General features: G+C 35.4%; 1 protein-coding gene across 3 annotated transcripts in view; it reads left to right on the plus strand.

The window, feature by feature from the left end:
- NEGR1 (neuronal growth regulator 1) overlaps positions 1-21,530 on the plus strand; it is an 855,325-nt gene that overhangs the window by 641,955 nt on the left and 191,840 nt on the right. The window lies entirely within an intron of this gene.

Consider the following 21,530-nt stretch of genomic DNA (forward strand, 5'->3'; position numbering starts at 1 on the left):
CCCACTGGGCCCACCTGTTCTTTACTTAAATTCAAGCATGGTCGGCCTGCTTACTCAGGCCACTCCTACTAAAAATGACTCTGCATATAATATTTCTGCTTACCTGTATCATAAAGGTCATTCTCTCAGTACAAAGATCCAAGACAAAGACCCACAACCTACTATGAAAATCCCTTATGACTCACACCTAAGACCTAAGTCTGCATTTTTGATCAGAGCAGTTTAAAGACAGCCACACAGCTATTAAAATTTACCCACAGAGTACCTATAATTCCAGGCCCAAAACAACCTGGCTCCTCCAAAACCTCTTTCTCTGAATGCTTTTTTTGCTCCTTAAATCCATTTCTTTTGTCTATTCCTCAAGGTTTCTGGCCCAATGCACCAGATTGTAACACTCACAAGAAGTGAACTTATCTTACACTTGTAGACACAACTGGAAAATCATAGACCTCTCCACATGGACTACGTGCTTTTAGAAAACTCCTCCGTGGAGTTACTGAGCAGAATATTTATGTTCTGTTGACACATAGCTACCCTAGGGTAAAGAGAGAGAAATGACCAATCTCTAACAACCATTCCTTCTCTACAAGTGCAAATTTCAGTTGTTCTTTTTTCTTAGGGTAGGAGTGAGCATGTGGGTAGAAAAATAAACCAAATATTTTAAATTAAAATCCTTTCTATTTCCTTAACTTTCCATGAGAATGAACATTTCTTCCCAATTCCCAGTTGAGTTAATCCCTTCCCTTAGGACTTTCCATCCCTCTTGAAATGCCCACAGTTCAATCCTTCACTATTAAACTAAACTAAGCCAATTATCACATTTTAAACTCAAACTCCTCCAGTCCATCTTACCGGCAATATAATTACACAGGATTCAACTTGCACCACAGAAAAATTGCCAACAGTACACTTAATGGGCCTTTAAAATCACTCAGTGAAAGTTAGAAGTATAAACATTAGATCATTGACTGCCAGGGGACTTTAAAATATATTTACTGAGGAGAGGACAAAGAATTTTTGTGGCATCCACCAATGGCAGGAAAATCCAGGTATCAAAAAGTCACTTCAGCCTCCTTTTTTGGGTGCTTGTATGTTCTATTTCAGGAGTCTTTGAAGTCAACATCTTCTTAAGACTGAAAAAATAAGAAAGAAACAATAAAAGGACAGATTTGTTCACATAGGTTTAAGTCATTAATTTATAGTAAGATGACACAAAATTGTTTCAACCAAATAGGAAGTTGGTAGTTTCAATGCACTTGTCAGGGAGCATAGGTGTACCATCACTGGAGGCAGAACTGAACAGCTCTTGAATAGGAGTTTCATACTCTGCAACTATCTCTCACACTCTATTATTCTTCCAAGTTCATATGTGGAACATTGGTGCAGCCCCTGGCAATGGCAGTGTTTGGATTCTGTACAGTTTAGTTTGTTTTGTTTTCCCCATGAGCATCACTTAGTTAGGTGACCTGGAGAGCTCCTGGTGTTAACATTTCATTTCCTGACCGGGGGCATGTTAGAAGAAATGCATGGATGACAAACATATGAGTAAAAAGCAGGAAGCATTTTTATTTACTCTAGTATGGCCGTATTACCACAAAAAATACACAATTTGGCATAAACTCAATTTCAAAGCAATTTAAGGTTTTAGAATTAAATCTTAGAAATACTTTAAAAGAGGTATGTGGTTATTTTTATTTCTTAAAAAATATCTTATTAATTAATTCAGGAAATTAAGTAAATATTCAGAGAATCTTGCCATGAAAACACTTAACGGACTGATAGGAAGTTTCACCTATCAGTTCATTATGTTTCCTTTACCCATACACAGCCTATTAAACAAAAACTAATCTTCAAAAACTTTCCCGTAAGTCAATAGACTATATAGTAGATAAACTATAATTCATTCACCTATTCTCTCAGATTACAAAGATTTATTATGTGCAAGACATAGTTCTAGCTGCTAAGGCCATAACATAGTAACTGACATTGCAGTAAATACTTAATAAATGTTTGCTATTTACAGGGAAAAAAAGGTAACTAAGCAATACAATCTACCTTAGAGACTACAGTGTACTGAAGGAGATAATAGCATTACTTTGTAAATAATAATGTGCTATATTACTATGTAGCTGTATATCTGTTTTTCTGTATACAATTGCATAATATATAATTGTACAAAATAATAATGACTGTTATTATTAATACTTACAGAAGTTCAATGATATCAATTAACATATATAAATAAGTGTCATACAAGTCTATAGATTGTTTTCATAAGAGTCGTTCAAAGGGTGAACTAGTAATTCCACTACATAGCAAACAATGGAATAGTATATGAGACTATCATATCCATACCCCAAGTGGTCACATGATAGGAAATTAATGGTTTGTAACAAAAAAATTTATTCAAATATATACATATACACTTATGCACCTATATATAAATGAATATTTAATACATGTATGCTGCCATAATTATATATGTACATACATGCATACCACGTTTGTCAGTAGATAAATTATACTGGAGGATTTGAGGAAGATGAATGTTAGATACGTACGTTGCTCTGCAAAATAAACAGTCTCTTTGAATCAGGGTGGCAGTAGCATTTGTGTGACAGCGCCTCACATTTTCAAATTTTCAAATGTTCATTACATGCCAGGCTTTCCTTGTGCTCATTCTTTATATACAACCTCTTCATTGAATTGCCACAAGTCTTTGAAGTAGATTGTGTCATCCCTGTATTAGAGAGGCAGGATTTGAAGTTTTAAAATGTTATGTTTGCCCAGCATCCTGCAACTAGTGACTGGTTATAAGCTAAGATCCTAAATGAATTCTTTTTTTTAAATTTTTTTAACGTTTTATTTATTTTTGAGAAAGGGGGAGACAGAGCATGAACAGGGGAGGGTCAGAGAGAGGGAGATACAGAATCTGAAACAGGCTCCAGGCTCTGAGCTGTCAGCACAGAGCCCGACGCGGGGCTCGAACTCACGGACCGCGAGATCATGACCGAAGTCGGCCACTTAACCAACTGAGCCACCCAGGTGCCCCCCTAAATGAATTCTTAATGCAAAGCTCCGAAGTAGTACACTATATAAAGGAGTTTTTCAGATAAATACTTTCCTGAATGTAAGTATTACCTGGATTAGGAATAAGACTATCTGGAGTCCAAAAATATAGACTTTATCTGATAAGGTTAAAATTTCATTCACATTCAAGTTCTTGTTATTTTTATTTCCCTCTAAGTGAATGTGAATTTTTACAAGGAAACCTTATTGCCACCCTAATTATCAATTAACAAGTATTGATGGCCCACTTGATACAGAGCCCTGTGCTAAATTTCAGGGATGGAAAATGAATCTGGAGCTATTGTGTATTTTTAATATAAGCAATTTGGCAAAGAATTAACATCTAAGATTTGTGGAAATGCATTTTTCCAAACAGGAAGAGAAATTCTTGTTGATAGAGGACAGCTATTCTTAATGTTTACAAAATGTGAGAATCGTTTTTGTTTTTTTTTTTTTAAATTGCATACCTTGCAGTTAGGATGTGTTTAAGCTAATATCTCAGAAAAAAACTCTTAACTTTACCTACCCTAGTGGGAAGTTTTTAATCATCTGACATCAAGCTCCCTGTTGAAATATCTTAACAAGCCTAAAATATTTTGAATAATAAAGAAAAAATAACAATACTTTACATTTGTAAATGAACTTGTCTAGTAATGGCATAGCTAAGAAAACTAAAAATAATATTTGATGCAAATTGACAAAAAGCAAAAAAGTGGGCACTGCTCTTTGTCATTTACAATTAATTCCACACAAATATTTGTTTAATCAGACAATGTGGTTAATCACCAAGGTGAAAATGAAAGTTACCAACACTAAATGCTGGTATAAAAGTTAATAAATTCAGTTCATAATCATTATGCACATGCTAGTTATAATAATTTACTGTCCATACCAAATCTTTATAAGCATTGTAATTAAATATAAAATGCACATTAGAATTATAATGAGTAATTAGGGCAACATAACTAATATGCATGAAAGTCCCAAAGCTCATTAAAATGTTAAAAGACAAAACCTGTTCTACCTGGAGTTTTTGCATATTTTCTATAGCTAAATGAATGCTAGTAGGGCCCGTGCATTGTTTTACCATTTTTTGGTTTTTATGAATTATACATTTAAAATGCCCTGGAAACATTTGGTTCAGTTACCAAATGCAGACTTATTTCCATTTTGGAAGAAATAGAGTTAACATACAACACACAAACCACACACACACCACACCACACCACAAAACCACATTGAAATAGTTTAATTGATGCTGTTGCTAAGTTACCTGATAGGATTACTTGGGTAAAAAACAAAAACAAAAACAAAAAAACATTAAATCCATGATGGACCATTATTTCATGGGGCACATAGTGGAATACACTGGAAAGACCTTGAAGATAATAGACTCAATGGGGAGCATTATCTTGACCAGTCTTTAAACTTCTTACACTATAATCATACTCACCTCCAATTGTGAATTTCCATTTAAAAAAATAGTGAACTCAAATTCGGGTAGAAATACTAAACTGAACATTTAACCAAACAGAAGCAGCACATATTACTTCTAACATTCTGGAAATCATCCGTGCTATCTTTTACAAACAAACACATAAATGGTTTCCAGTATACCCAGTGTTCACAGATCAACTCTCTAGTTTATACAACAGTCCCCTTTTATCAGCAGTTTCACTTACCAGGGTTTCAGTTACCCATTATCCACCATGGTCTGGGAGCAGATGATCCTCCTTCTGAGATGCGATCAGGATTTAGTAGCCTAACAGTAGATCACATTGCCTATGTCATTCACCTCACTTCATCTCATCACATAGGCATTTTATCATCTTACCTCATTACAGGAAGAATAACAGTGAGAACAGTATAGGATATTTTTTTAGAGAGAGAAACCACATTCATGTAACTTTTATTATAGTATATCATTATGGCTGTTCTTCTTTTATTATTAATTATTTTTATTAATCTTTTACTGTGCTTAATTCATAAATTAAACTTTACCATGGGTATGTATTTATAGGGAAAAACAAAGTCTACATAGGTTCTATACTGTCCAAGGTTTCAGGCATCCACTAGAGGTGGTAGAATATATCCCCTGTGGATAAAGAAGGACTGTACTAATATCTTGCAATTTACACACAAAGTGAATAAATTGTTTGGACTCATATATATGTTTTAGATTCAACTAATAACAAAGATTTCTAGTCAAAATAAATACTAATTTCCTTAGCAAGTGTATCCATTTATTTGATCTAAGTATAGCCTTTTATGGCTAGAATGTATAATTTTTTTCAGATGTATTTTTAGCTTTAGAGTAATTTTTAGGTGAAAAGGGCCCAGAAATAATCCTATTTCCATATCCCTATGCACTAAAAATTAATTTGTTAAAGAAATTCTTTAAGAAATGTACATTGTTAGGAAATGCCATTGGTATCAATATTTGGCCACACCGTATGAATGTGTTTAAGTATCACTTATGTACTACATGAAAATAATAAACCCATCAACACTGAATGTAACTCATTAGAATTTAACCATATTAAGTTGGAAAAGCCTGGAGTATAAATTTTAGTAAGTTCATAGAATCATAGTATTTCATAGAGTTCATTCATTCATCACATTCAGTTATTCAACAAACTTCTTTAAAGTGTTTTCCATTTTCCTCTTCCTGGGCTAGGTCTTAGAGAAACAAAAGTTTATCACACATTATTGGCCAGTTCCTTATTTCACTAGAGTCCTGAGCTTCTCTAAGAACTATTTCATATATCCTTGACCAATAGCACTGATTAAATTAATGAATAAGAGAAAAGACAATAACTCAGACTAAATATTGAGTCAGTAGATGAAATACGAACATAGAAAAATATCTCCCAATTTTCAAATGCATCTCATTTATGGTAGCTAAAGAAGTAGGGAGTCTTCCTATGATGGGTCCTCATACCAACCTTTCGGGATGCTCTAATAACACCTTGACATGCTACCTTTCCACAGTACTTGGTTTACATAGCGCTTGCTATCCTTTTGGTTTCCATGGAAGCTCTGTTCTCTGTGGTTATCTTTAGTCAGATATCTCTCACATTAAACCGCGGTGAAATCCACAATTCATTTCAGACACCCCATTTCCTCACCAGAACATGAAACAAACTTTCCTTTTCAAGGCAGACCCATGGAGCTCTCTTTGGCTTTGGTATGGAAGAGACTCTGAGCCTGAATGACTTTGGAAAATTCTACAAGTAATAGTCTGGATGATTCCTTAGCACAATATTATCTCCCATCCCCCTCCAATTGTACATAGAATATTTCTCAGCCCCATTGATGACAGACTTGACTATATGACTGTTTTGACTAATGGGCATTACAGATATGACAGAGAGTAAGACACATGAGAGAACTAGATACTGATACATGTCACTAAGTTGTAGTGATTATTTCTTACAGAGTATTATTGTGACAATAGCTAAGTAAAACAGGGCATAAGCCTAAAGTTTATCTGTGCTTTCTTTTTGAGTCACAATATATTGAGGAATATGATAGACAAATAATGCTTGAATGTTTTCTACGACTCAGCTGCCCAGCTATATTGTATTTTAGTGCTGAGTTATGTAGTGCTACCTGTGATACCTTATAACTATAAAGTTAACTATTTAATTTCAGATGATTTATTATAAATCATATCTAAGTACTCTAAGGAATACATTAAATTTAATTACATATATAACATATAAATATAGCACACATTATATATACTATATAAGTATATAAAAATATATTTATTGTATATTAAAAATATATATGCATACACACAGATATATATTAATTTAACTCAGTATGAAGAGATGAGAAAAATATGATATTATTATATAGCAAAACTTATCAAAAACACTAAGGTGATATATTTGCAGACATTACGTTATTCATTTTGGAGGCACACAGTATTAGAGATTTTACACATACAAATGATAATGCTACAGAAATTTTCTACTCATGAAAGAGAAATAACACTGTGACATCTGCCTTGGCTTACAATATGTCACATTTTTGTAATAGAGAATTGAATGGTTGTTTTAAGATTTTATTCATTAGATAGAAATAATATATCTTTTATTTTTTGAGTGCCTACTATGTTCCAGGCACTAACCTAGGATACATCACTGAACAAAACAAGACTGATTCTTCATGGATTATATTTTCCAATGAAGGAAAAGAGGCAATCAGCAAATAAAGAAGTAAATATATACTGTGTCAGGTGGAAATCATTGGTAGAGAGAACAATGAGGATGGAAGGAAGGAGCTGTAGGGTAAGGGAGCAGTATTATCATTTTATATAGACAGAGAAGTCCCTTCAATATGGTAGAATTGGAGCACAGACTGGAAGCAATGAGGACGCAACCAAGAAATGAATATATCTGAGGGTTGAGTATTTTATGCTGAGGAAATACCAAGTATAAAGAACATAAGGTAGGGAATTCTTGGTTGTCCCTATTTCATATGTCCGTGTCCATGTCATATCACGCAGTGTGGCCAGAGAATATTGGGCAAGAAAGAGAGCGGACAGAAATGTGGTCAGAGAATGAGAGAGACGGGGGGGGGGGGGGGGTGCAGGAGAGTCAGATTGTTTAAGATTTTGTGGACCACTGTAATGCATTTGACTTGTATTCTGAATGGAAGGAAAAGCCAGGGTGTGGCTGTGTGTAGTAGCAAGATTGAGAATTTGACTTGTTTTATCAGAAACGCTATCGTTCTATATTGAGAATGGCCAATATAGGGAGCAAGGGTAAAAGCAGGGGGACTCCACTTAGGAAACTTCCAATATTTCAAGCCAGAGGTGATGTTGACTTGCCCCAGCATGATAGCTATGGGGTGATAAGGAATGATAAGATGCACTTTAAAGGCAGAATCTACAAGATTACAGTCTCTCAAGACTTGGAAATGTTTTGTAATGACTTTGATGAAATGGCAACAGTAACTGTTCATCAAATGCACAGATAAGCTTTGCAGGATGAGAGCAATAAATAGTGAGGAATCTACTGATTTTGACCTAAGAGGCAGTAAATAAGATTGAGATTATAAGGAGGGTATCAGCTGCATTTGGGGCAAAATATATTTCCGAGCAGAGGAGGAAAGAGCCTAAACATTTTCTCTAATAATTTATTTATGTGCTACTCTTGCTGACATGAAATTTCTTATTTGTCAGTCAGACTCTCCCTTTCCTGACACACCCTTCAGTTGTCAAATTACTTTTGCTGTTAGGCAGAGTTTTCTCATACCACGTTTTATCTAATCATCTTAGGAAGAATGACATTTCTCCCTTGTTAAACATTCTTAGTTCCAAATAAACCTATGCTATTGTTTCTGAAAATTACAGTTTTTCTGCCATCCCTCCTCCCACATCTTTTTATTTCTTTAAGCTACACTATTTGTAGGTAAATGTCTCTCCTACTTTATATCTTCTTATTCTTTTGCTCTTAGTTACCCTTACTGTGTTTGCTCTAATTTGGCTTTCTTTATCCATAAACAGAAGTGTCTAAAACTGTGTTTTTCAAATGGGAGAAAAATTACCTCTCAATTCTACAACTAGTATCACTTCCTGCTCCGTTTTCTCCTGTTCATAAGTTCAGAGCGAGTCGATGGATGAAGCACATCTGTTCCACAGTCATGACCTCTGTTTCTTTACTCTTTGAACCGTATAGAAATTCTATAACACTGCAAACTCCAGGATGCAGATCCGTGCACACAGCTGATTGCCACCTCAAAATACATGGAGAGGTAGAAGTGGTTCAGTTTAATGTTCATTTTCTTACTAGGGAATCTGTGCATATAGTTTTAAAGAATGACAACTCACTTAATACATCTCCTATAGTCTTGCTAGAATTATAACATTTTCCCTCATGCATTTGAGGGCAGTAAACAAGAAGAAATGGGTAGTTTACAACTATATTTCTATGACATAATTTTTTTTTCTTAATTTCCTTTTTTTTTCCTAGCTACTCAAAGCCTTTCTTTTCTCTTCCTCCAAGACAGTATGTTTGGAAAGTAATTCTTTGGAATATATTAGCAATATGAATTATTCATTTTTCAGAATTAAACAATTTTAATAATTGAATTTTAATCAACTTTTTAAATATGCTATTTTAAGATTATTGAAGGCCACAGAAACAAGAAGAAATAATAAACCGTTTAGTCAACTAAGAAATCTAATTCACTGATTATTCTGCGGAGGGCAGAAGTCACATACCAGCCCAAGGTCCCCTGGTGCCTTCAGGTTTACTAGTAGGTCCTTGGAGGAAGCTGGCCCTGAAGTCAGAGGGAAATGTGATCTGCTGAGAATTAGCCTAAGGAAAAGTTCCACCAACATTATCCCCATCTATTACCTAGTATATCTTTACTAGTATTTTTTACATTGACTGACTACAAAAATCTTAAATTTATATATATCTAGTTTATTTGTATTCTGAGAGATCATTTATAATCTTTTGGAAATGTACCATGACTTAAACCATAACAATAAACATAATAGAAGCTTAAATAATATGTCTTGACCGATTAATATAACTAGAAGGTTTTCCCCATGAGAAAAAAAATTCCCAGAATATTTTCATGTTTTAGAAGTAACCTAAAGAGAGCATCTGAACTCTTCTATTCTTTATTTTGGAGGTATTCACTAAAAATAATTTTTATATCAGGAAATTCATAATAGCTTCAACATGAAAAAAATGTATGCAAACATTTAGAGACTCGGAAGGTTTGTACTGATGGGCAACTTGTGTTGCAAGATCATACGTGCTGAGAATAGAGATGCCTTTGGAGAACCCAACTTCAAAATTCTTGCAAACTTGTCCACTGTATCCAAATCAATCACATTCAGCTATAATTTCAGCATGACTGACAACAGAGAAGAGATCAAATCATGAATAAAGTCTAAAGAAAGAAAGTTTGGTGAACAGCTAGGAAAACAGTGAACCATTTAATTCCTATTGATACAGCTGGTGGCCCAATAAATCTCAGACATATTTTACAGTGGATGCATCACTGAAGTGAGTATTGCTGACTATAAGAGGACAGCTACTTCAAGCTGTAATTTCACTACTGCTGACCCTTGCCAAAAGCATGATGTGAATGAATTCTGCCTAAGCACCAACAAACTCCTCATTATATAACCCTTTTATCTCCTTACTGTTCTTTTATCTACTTATTCATGAATCACAGATAACCCAACCATCCATCTTTCAACAGCCTCTAACAGATGTACCCTCATGATCAGCACAATATCAGACCACTCACACCACAATATATATGACTGACGAAAGCTTAAGTATATTTAACCCTCTTGAAAGAGTTATAGCATTAAACCAGGAGTTTAGAAAAAGAATCCCATATGTTGTAGTTTTAAACAATGAACAGATTTTTCTCTTTGTGGGTTTAGGGGACTAGTGCAAGGTCCTTTACCAACGCCCCTAAAATCAGATTTAATATGCACTTATATATCTTAGCTCTGGAATATTTTACAAAATGGTTTGCTTGTTATGCACCTGTGCAAACATAAGGGAATCAGAGACCACAGCTTAGTACACTGAGATGGATATTGAACCTTTAATAAAACCACTGAAGTCAATCTTATGTGAAATTCATGTGAATTTAATGTGAAATTCCACTTTTCATTGTCTTTCTTGTGAAAGAGAAAATGATCTCATCATAAGCTTAACTGAATCGATACATTGATCTTTTATATGCCTTAACACATAATGTATGTCCACAATTGCCTATCTTTCTAGAAAGAACACCTTTGTGTTCCATACACTTTTGATGTTCTATCACATTATTGAACCTAAGCCTCTTACTTTTTGGTCATTGAGAAATTATACAAGGTCTATCACAAATGCCTTTCAAAGAAAATTTTCTTGGTTAACTACAATTATAAGTTAGGGAATAGATGAAATTCTGGGAGACTAAAAAGTGATACTGGTCCATGGGGCGCCTGGCTGGCTCAGTCGGTTCAGAGTCGGACTTTGGCTCAGGTCATGATCTCACAGTTTGTGGTTCGAGCCCACTTCAGGCTCAGAGCCTGGAGCCTGCTTCAGATTCTGTGTCTCCTTCTTTCTCTCTGCCCCTTGCCCGATCACACTCTGTGTCTCCTTCTCAAAAATAAATAAACTTTAAAAAATTATAAAAAAAAAAAGTGATACTGGTCTGGCCTTTAATTAAATCAGTCACATGCTTGCCGTTCTAAGACAATGAATGTTTTAAAAATTAGTTCCCTTTCTATCCATATCTTATCATGATCTCATGTTTTAAAGGGAGCAAGACTGTGATATCCTATTCACTAGTAATAATACCTGTTTAAAAATAATTAATGTTATTATTGGCTGCTAACTCAGTGCAAAGCACTAGGGTAAGCACTTTTCATGATGTTGTATGTTTTTTTTTTAAATTATTTTAAATCCAGTATAGTTAATACACAGTGTTCTGTTAGTTTCAGTTGTACCATATAGTGATTCAACAATTCCATATATTACTCAGTGCTCATCAAAATAAGTTTACTTTCTACTCTTAATCCTTTTCACCTATTTTACCCATCCCCCCCTTCCACCTCCCCTCTGGTAACCATCTATTTGTTCTCTATAGTGCAGAGTCTGCTTTTTGGTCTCTCTCTCTCTCTCTCTCTCTCTCTCTCTCTCTCTCTTTGTCTTTGTTCATTTGTTTGATTTCTTAAATTCCACATATGAGTGAAATCATATGGTATTTGTCTTTCTCTGACTGGCTTATTTTGTGTCGCATTATACTCTCTAGCTCCATCCATGTTGTTGCAAATGGCAAGATTTCTCTCTCTCTCTCTCTCTCTCTCTCTCTCTCTCTCTCTCTCTCGTTAAATATTATGTCATTGTATATATAGACCACGTCTTTATCCATTCATCTGTCTGTGGACACGTGGGCTGCTTTCATTATTTGGCTAGTTTTAATAATGCTGCAATAAACGTAGGGGTGCATATATCCCTTTGAATTAGTGTTTTGGTGTTCTTTGGGTAACTACCCAATAGTGTGATTCCTGGATTGTAGGATTATTCTATTTTTAATATTTTTTAAGTTTAGTTATTTATTTTGAGGGAGACAGAGATAGCGCAAGTAGATGAGGGGCAGAGAGAGAGGAGAGAGAATTCCAAGCAGGCTCCATGCTGTCAGTGCAGAGCCCGATGTGGGGCTCGAACTCACAAACTGTGAGATCATGACATGAGATGAAACCAAGAGTCAGACAGTTAACCAACTGAGCCACCCAGGCACCCCTCTATTTTTAATTTTTTGAGGAACCCCAAACTGTCATCTACAGTGGCTGCACCAGGTTGTATTCCTACCAACAGTATAGGAGGGTTCCTTTTTCTCCACATCCTCAACACTTATTTTTTCTTGAGATTTTTATTTTAGCTATTCTGACAGGTATGAGGTGATATGTCATTGTGGTTTTGATTTGCATTTCCTTGATGATGAGTATGTTGAGCATCTTTCCATGTGTCTGTTGGCCATCTTCTTTGGAAAATGTCTGTTCATGTCTTCTGCCCATTTTTTAATCGAATTATTTGTCTTTATGGGTGTTGAGTCGTATAAATTCTTTATGCATTTTGGACACTGACCCTTTATCAGATATGGCATTTGCAAATATCTCTCCCCATTCAGTACGTTGTCTTTTATTTTTGTTGGTCATTTCCTTTGCTGTGCAGAAGGTTTTTATTTTGATTAAAGCCCAATAGTTTGTTTTTGCTTGTGTTTCCCTTGCCTCAGTAGACATATCTAGAAAAATGTTGTTACGGCTAATGTCAGAGAAATTACTGCCTGTACTCTCTTCTAGGATTTTCATGGCTTCAATTCTCACGTTTAGATTCTTAATCAATTTTGAGTTTATATTTGTGTATGGTGTGAGAAAGTGGTCCTGTTTCATTCTTTTGCATGTAGCTATCCAGTATCCCCAACACATTTTAAAGAGACTGTCTTTTTCCCATTGTATATTCTTGCCTCCTTTGTTGAAGATTAATTGACCATATAATTGTGGGGTTATTTCTAACCTTCCGTGAAGTGTTTTGTGTTGTCTATACAACAATCCTATGAAGTAGGCACTATTTATTTTACAGAGGAGAAAACTAGGATTTAGAAGGGTTAAATAACTCAGAGAATGAATGTTACAACCACTTTTGTTTGACTGAAAAGAAAAAACCTTTTCACTGCACTATTTCCTGACTGTGTAAATGTTTAAGGTCTTGAGGAGTCTGGAAGTACATTACAAACTGTACTATTTTCATCCCCTGTGAAAACTGAGCAGAGGTGTGATTCAATGTGAAAGTCCTTTAGGTCATGAAGATTAGTTTTCAATTATATTTCAATAGTTTCATTTTTTAAAAAATCTGACTAGATAAATTATTTTAAAATGTTCTCTTAACAATAACATGGAGTTCTCAGCTTTCTTTAGAATCAAATTAGTCCATAAGGCAAGGACATATTTGCTTCATGGGAAGGGTTTATTGACCTTGTGATCCATTTCTGTGAGATTTATGACAGCCTTTGAAATATTGCCATTATTTCTTACCTTACGGTGAAACCTATCTTCAAGGAAGAAATTTTTCAACTATCATTATTCACATCTGTAACAATTGGGTATTCAGCACATCCTATATATTGTGTTCTCTAGTATGTACTGGGTACCTTAAAATTTTTTTGAAGAGTATTCATTTGACTGAGGCTGCCTTAGTGTAGCTCACAAGGTCTAGAATTTAGATCAACATCAATATGATTATTTAGCCCAGTGTTTTCCTATGTAGCTTCTATAGGACAGATTTCCTCATGATTTACTTCTCTTTACTATTCCTCACTCTTCTTTATTGTTGTGACTATTTAATACAGCACCTTCCTCATTTTGTCCATCATTTTGAGGGAGTGGGATGGTGTCAATTTGTTTGCCACTGGAGCTATGAAGTTTCTTTTGAACTACCTCAATTCACTAAGGCTATTGAAATAATTCTTGGATTCACTCATCTTTTTGATAATAAGACTCTGTACAAAACCAAAACTCCCATTGAGAATGACAAGGGAGGAAGAAGGTCTTTGTGGCTATTGTCATGTAACTAAGAAAACTTGAATCTTGATTAGGCTTACTGGGTGCCAAGTGCAAAGGTTCTGTTGCTTGCACCTGCAGAGCCTGGAGTTTTGGATGAAGAACCTTTAATTATCTTCATCCTGAAATGACTGGCTAAACAATGAATGGAAGTAATCCCACTGAGTAAATGAAAAGGGAAGACTCCTCTTTTATGAGCATCTAATCACACAGGTGTTAAATACCCCTTCTTGACCCTTTCACTGCTGGCTTTTCCCAACATCTGTTCTTTGCTGTTCCTCACATCTGTTAATAACATTTCTCTAAAATTGATTTGTTTCAGTATGCAATTGCTTCAGCTCACAGCCGTATGCGATTTGATACAAGAATGGTATGCCTACATTTCAGCGGTGCACACAAATTTGTCTATTCCAAAGGATGCCATTGTACTTATGAAATTGAGAGGCTCAGGTAGTCACCCTCTCTGCTACTTTGGTATAATTGAAAGAAGTTACATCTGAGCAAAACAAAAACTGTCTTCATGGAAATAAAAACAGTTCTAGAAACACAAATGCATGCAGAGGCCCACATTTACACTCCCATTCCCTAAAAAAAAGCAGCATACACTCCTGGGTCAGGGCCAAAATTCACAGAGTAATGGAGTGTGATGGTAAAACAAGTAAGTTCTGGAAGCAGTCATTTAGATTTTAGCATTTGGTTATCTCTTCTAGGAAGGGCCCAATATGCTTCCTTAAAACACAGAACATTTTTTGGTAGAAAATAAGTATTTTATACAACTTAGCTAAGCATACTTATAATTCATTATTATAGCTCCAGTTTGAGACTTAATTAATCATAATTGTTGTGAGGTATATATTTCTGGCAAATAAGCAACTATATACCATACTATGATGCAATTAATTGAGGCCTTTTCCTCACATAAAATTCCTGAGTACATTACAACTCATGAGCACATAGAAACCTGTTGAACCAGGGATGATTTGACCTGAAAGTAATGAATCATGTAATATAGGATGTGAACTAGACCTTACACATCTACTAATGCCACTATCCAACATACCCAGAATGTCTCCCAAGAAATATTAAACCCACAGTACTCCAGAATACAGTTCCTTATACAAAACCTTATACAATTGCATGGTCTCATAAGTTTGGGAAAAACTTCATACCCTACAATATTCATAACGCATACATGCACATCAGTCTCTGAGATGTGCTCTAGAAAAGAAACCTGCTGGGTATAATCAGACATTTCTGTGGCCATAGAACTCTTTTATTTACACAAAATAATAGGGTTCAGAATGAGATAAACTTGGAATTTCACTACAAATGCCTTGTCACTGCCAGTTAACTAAAATGAGTTGACTCAGGTCCAATGTGACCAATGATCTATTTAATTAAATTTTCTCTCAATTCCTTCCTTTTTTATGGATTGGCCAATGACTTTCTCATCATCCTAAAAATTACTGCAACAGCCTCCTAGCTGTTCTGCCTGTTTCCCCTCATGCCTCTCTACAGACCATGATCCATTCAGCAGCCAAAGAATATTTATAAAATATTAATCAAATGATTGTCACTCTGCTCAAAATCTCCAAAATCTCATCTCCTTAGAAAAAAATTCAGAGGCTTTACCATGGGTTACCAGACTCTACACAACCTGAGCCCCAGCTGCCTGCCCAATCTTCCCTTCTGATTCTTCCTCTCACTTATCTGCTTAAACTGTGATGACCATTTAAACCTGTTAAGTATGTTTCCACCTCAAGCATACTCTCAATTCAAATCTTTTCCATTTTCTATTTCTTTTTATTGTAATAACTTACTATATATTACCACATGATTCCTTTTCTCACATCATGCAATTCTCTGTTCAAATATTGCCTTATCAATAAGGACCTTTATGACTGCACCATATAAAACAACACATCTTGATATTACGTTTTTCTTTTACTCTGCTTAATTTCCATCTTAGCTCATACAACTTTCTTACTATTTATTTATTTATTTACTTTTTAATTTACTTTTTGTACGTGTGTGTACAGGCATACACATACACACACCCTTCAAAAATGTTAGCCCTATGAGGCCAGAAATATGACTTATTTTCATTAACATGGTCCCTAATAAAAATATTTGTTTAATTGATAAAGTGATGAAAAATAGATAGGTGGATAAATCCACTTCTTCTTGAACAGTTATTTTTAAAAGAGGTAGAATAATGTGAATAAAGGTTCATCTGTGTCCCCAAGAAAAATCAATAAATAGAGCCTTCTATGTTAAGTGTATAATTTTTAACCCCCAAATGAAATCTATATGAGACTGCCTTCTCCATATTGATTACCCACAGCCCACAGCCCTTTCATCCTCTAACACACACAAAAAAAATGTTCTTAGAACTTTTTCTTATGTGCAGTGTTAACTCTGGACTTATTCTTCATGTATGCTTCCAATGACATTTTAGGCATTTTTTTTCCATTTTCGGTGACCATCACAGCAACCTGTGAACCTCTAGACAACAGGATCATGTCCCTTTAACTTGTGTGGTAAAGCACCTAGTGTTGAGCCATATGCACAAACAACTGCATAAAAAGCCTTTTAATGACAAATTAGATTTTATTTCAATTCATTACGCATGGGTTTTCAGGCAATGTTCCAGATTTCATGGTTTTGTTTGTAATGAGTCATGGCCCCTTGACAAACAAGAGAGTAATTAAACTAACCAGGTTATCAATAGAAGCTTGTGATGGATCTCCTGTTGCATATGGTTGTTTCATCTTCAGTAATAGTTGGATATCATAAAAGATTATGCCCTCTTAGTGTGACAGGGAGAGAAGGAGAGATTAAAGCCTATGAGAACAAGGGTGGAAATGCAATCCTACCAATGCCTCTCACAGGCAAAACAGCGTCATAATAATTGACAAATAAGTAGGCTTTTATGTATAGATGTATTTTGTATATTTTATTGCCTTTTATAGGAGGATGTGAATCTTTGCTTTATAAAGATAACTAAATTTAGTAAGGAATTTCTTATATGAAAGTGTGTGGATATACATATATTTGTATGTATATGTATATACACACAAACCTACACATGTAGACATAGACATATATATGTATATGTGTAATATATTTACATATTTACATATATACTACATATATACATATATAAATGTGCATATGTATCACCTCATAACTATTTCTTCTTCAAATATTTTTGGTAAACATTTTCTTTATTATTTTTCACCAAGTTATTAGCAAGCACTTTAATAAAAATATTTCTTTGCAAGTTTTTTTTCCAGAATTGTAATTGAACTATTACTATTAGGAATAAAAACACCACAGAGAAATGGAGGTGCTGCAATTTCAAAGTGAAGTATCACCCTTAACAGAAAATGATGAATTTGCTAGGGTATTTTTAAAAGGAAAGGCAATGTTCTGTAGTAAGAGTGTTTACAGTTTTCATATTCACTGCATATTGAAAAATCATTAAACTCTGTACTTTTTATTGCTTTCTAAAGAAATCTAAAATATATCCAGAGTGCCCACTTACTCAGGTCATTTGTCTGAATGAATTAGTATTTGCATTTTCAAGGTTGCTGTTGTGTTCACAACTTTCCCATAGTGTTATTTAAAATATATACTATGTTCAAAAGATTGATGGAAAATAAAATATTTATGAAAACAGATATTCATATAAAACTCCTAGAAGATTACATAGGAGAAAATCTAGATGACCTTGGGATGGGTGATGACTTTGTAGCTGCAACACCAAAAGGCATGCACAATCCATGGAAGAAATAATTGATAAGCTGGACTTCATTAAAATTAGAATTTTGGGATCTGTGAAACACACTATTAAAAGTATGAAAAGAAAAGCTACACACCGGGAGAAAAATATTTATAAAAGGCACATCTGACAAAGGACTGTTGTCCAAAATATACAAAGAACTGTTAAAACTCAACAACAAAAATACAAACAATCCAATTAAAAAATGGGCCATAGACCTTAACAGACACTTGGCCGAAGATATACGGATGGCAAATAAGTATATGAAAAGATGCTCTGCATCCTATGTCAGCAATGAAATGCAAATTAAAACAATGAGATACCACTACACATGCAGTAGAAAAACCAAAATCTGTAACACTGACAGCTACAAGTGCTGGCAAGGGTGCGGAACAACAGGAGCTGCCGTACATCGCTGGTGGGAACACAGAATTATAGAACCATTTTGGAAAACAGTGTGGTGGTTTCTTACAAAACTAAACGTAACCTTATCATATGATCCAATAATTGCACTCCTTGGCATTTAGCCAAAGAATTTAAAACTTAATGTACACAAAAACTTGTGCATGGATGTTTATAGGAGCTTTATTTATAATTTCCAACTCGGAAGCAATCAAGATTTTTTTTAGTAAGCAAATGGATGAATAAGCTGTGGGATGTCCAGATGATCGAATATTATTCAATGATAAAAACAATTGCTCTATCAAGCCATGAAAAGACATGGAGAAAACTTAAATGCATATCACTAAGTGAAAGAAGCCAATCTGAAAAGGTTACATACTCTATGATTGCAACAATTTAATATACTGGAAAATGCAAAACTTTGGAAACAATGAAAAGATCAGTGGTTTCCAAGAGTGGAGGGGTGGTAGAGATTAATACAGCACAGAAGATTTCTAGGGCAGTGAAAATTATTTGTATGATATTATAATGATTGTTATATGTCATTATGCTCTTGCCTAAATCCATAGTATATACAACACCAAGAGTGAAATCTAATGTAAACTATGGATTTTAGGTGACAATGATGCGTCAATGTAGGTTCATCAACTATAACAAATGTACTGCTGTGGTGTAGAGGGTGTCAATAACAGAGAGGCTATGCATATATTGGGGCAAGGAGTAAACGGAATATCTCTGTACCTTCCACTCAGTTTTGTGTGAACTGAAAATTGCTCTAAGAAATACGGGGCACCTGTGGCTCAGTCAGTTAAGCATTTGACTCTTGGTTTCAGCTCAGGTCATGATCTCACAGTTCATGAGTTCGAGCCCCACATCAGGCTCCACACCATGCTTAGGATTCTCTCTCTCCCTCTCTCTGCCCCTCCCCTGCTTGTGCTCCCTCTCCCTCAAAATAAATAAGCTTTTCTAAAAAAAATTTTGTGTTTATTTATTTTTGAGAAAAAGAGACAGAGTGGGAACAGGAGAGGGCCAGAGAGAAAGGGAGACACAGAATCTGAAGCAGGCTACAGGCTCTCAGCTGTCAGCACAGAGCCCAGCGTGGGGCTTGAACCCACGAACCATGAGATCATGACCTGAGCCAAAGTCAGACACTTATCTAACTGAGCCACCCAGGTGCCTCAATAAATAAACTTTTGAAAAATCACACATGCATAAAACTTCTAATGTTTCTTTCCCAAATTCACTGACTTACTATCTTACCCATCTCAGACAATAGGTATTCTAACTTTGCAGTTAAACCCAATGAAGTCACTGTGGACTCCTCTCTCATTTTTTAAGTCTGTTAGGGAAATCTTATTGGCTTCAACTTTACAATAGACTCTAAAGCCAATTACTTTCACTACCTTTAGTGCTACCACCCTAGTCTGAGCTGCCAACATCATTGCCTTGCATACTGCAACAGTTTCCTACTAGTGTTCAGCTTTCCTCCTGTCCTCACTATGGTCTTTTCTCAAGACAGCAGCAGCCAAAATACCTTTGAAACTAAAGTCAGATTCTATCTCTCTTCTATAGTAATTCACCATTTCACTCAGAGGAAAGCCAAGTCTTTAAAATGGCCCTCAAAGTCCACCTGAGCTTCCATCCTTTGGTCCCATGTATCAGGGTTCTCCAGAGAAACAGAACCGAAGTATGTATGTATGTATGTACACACACACACACACACACACACACACACACACACATCTATATCTAAAAACCTATAGATATCTAGATAGGTAGATATACACATACATATTTACACATACCTACACATACACACACACATGCGCACATACACACACACACACAAAGAGATTATATTATGAGGAATATCTCACGTGATTATACAAACTGAGAAGAGCCCCAAATTGCTGTCTACAAGAAAAACCCAGGAAAGTCACTGTATAGTTCAGTCCAATCCAAAAGCCTGAGATTTGGAGGAGCCAATGGTGTAAATCTCAGTCCTAGGAAAGGAGACCGATGTTTTAGCTCAAGCAGTCAGGCAGAGAAGGGGTGAATTCTCCTTTCCTCTCCCTTTAGTTCTACTCATGCCTTCAATGGAATGTATTATGTGCACCCAATTGGGAGAGGGCCGTACACTTTACTGTGTCCACCAATTTGAAGGTTACTTCCATACAAAAGCAGGCACACCCAGAAATAATGTTTCGCAAATAGCTGGACACTGTGACCAAGTCAAGTTGACAGCAATTAACCATCATCATACTCTATCTCCTGAAAATCTCCCTTCTTTCTCTTTGCTTCAGCCACACAGATATCTTTGGTAATTTTCAAACAAACCAGGCTTGCTTCAGCCTCAGGGCCTCACTGCAAGCTGTTCTCTCATCCTGGAAGCCTTTTTCTATGGATAGCCACAGGGAAAACTCACTCATCTACATCTAGTTTTTGCTTAAATCTCACTTTTCTTGATGAATCCTCCTCAGATTACCCCACATAAAATTGCAATCCATGCCTTGCTCTAATTCCTCTTATCTTGCTCTAATTTTTTAAACCATTTTCTTATCACCTTCTAACATTGTATTTAAATTACTTATTTATTTTATTTGCTGCTTGTAGTCTATCTTCCCATCCCTCCCTTCATCTAGAATGTAAACTTCATCATGTCAGGGAGTTTAACTGCTTTGTACCTTGAGAAATGTTAGGCGTATATTGATAGCTCAACAACTATTTAATGAATAAAGGAGTGGCTGTATGGGGTGCCTGGGTGGATTAAGCAACTGACTCTTGATTTTGACTCCGGTCATGATTTCACAGTTTGTGAGACGGAACCCCACGTCAGGCTTCACATTGACAATGCAGAGCCTGCTTGGGGTTCTCTCCCTCTCTCTCTGCCCCTTCCCTGCTCTAGCTCTCTTTCAAAGTAAATAACCTTTCAAAAAATAAATGAGTGACTATGCTACAAAGAATCTTTTTATGCATCATTTTGTGTGCTTTGATCTCTGAATATGCAAATATGAACCAGACACCCTGCCTTCAAGCAGCTAACAAGAAAGTCTGACATATCCATAAATAATAACAATACAAGATAGAAAGTATACATTATACATTATGAGAGATTTAAATCTACTATTCAGGGAAGGGGGGGCTATTTTCAACCAGAGCAACAGGAAACAGCATGGAGAT

This window comes from Panthera onca, chromosome C1, assembly GCF_046562875.1.
Source record: "Panthera onca isolate mPanOnc1 chromosome C1, mPanOnc1 haplotype 2, whole genome shotgun sequence".
Taxonomy (NCBI): domain Eukaryota; kingdom Metazoa; phylum Chordata; class Mammalia; order Carnivora; family Felidae; genus Panthera; species Panthera onca.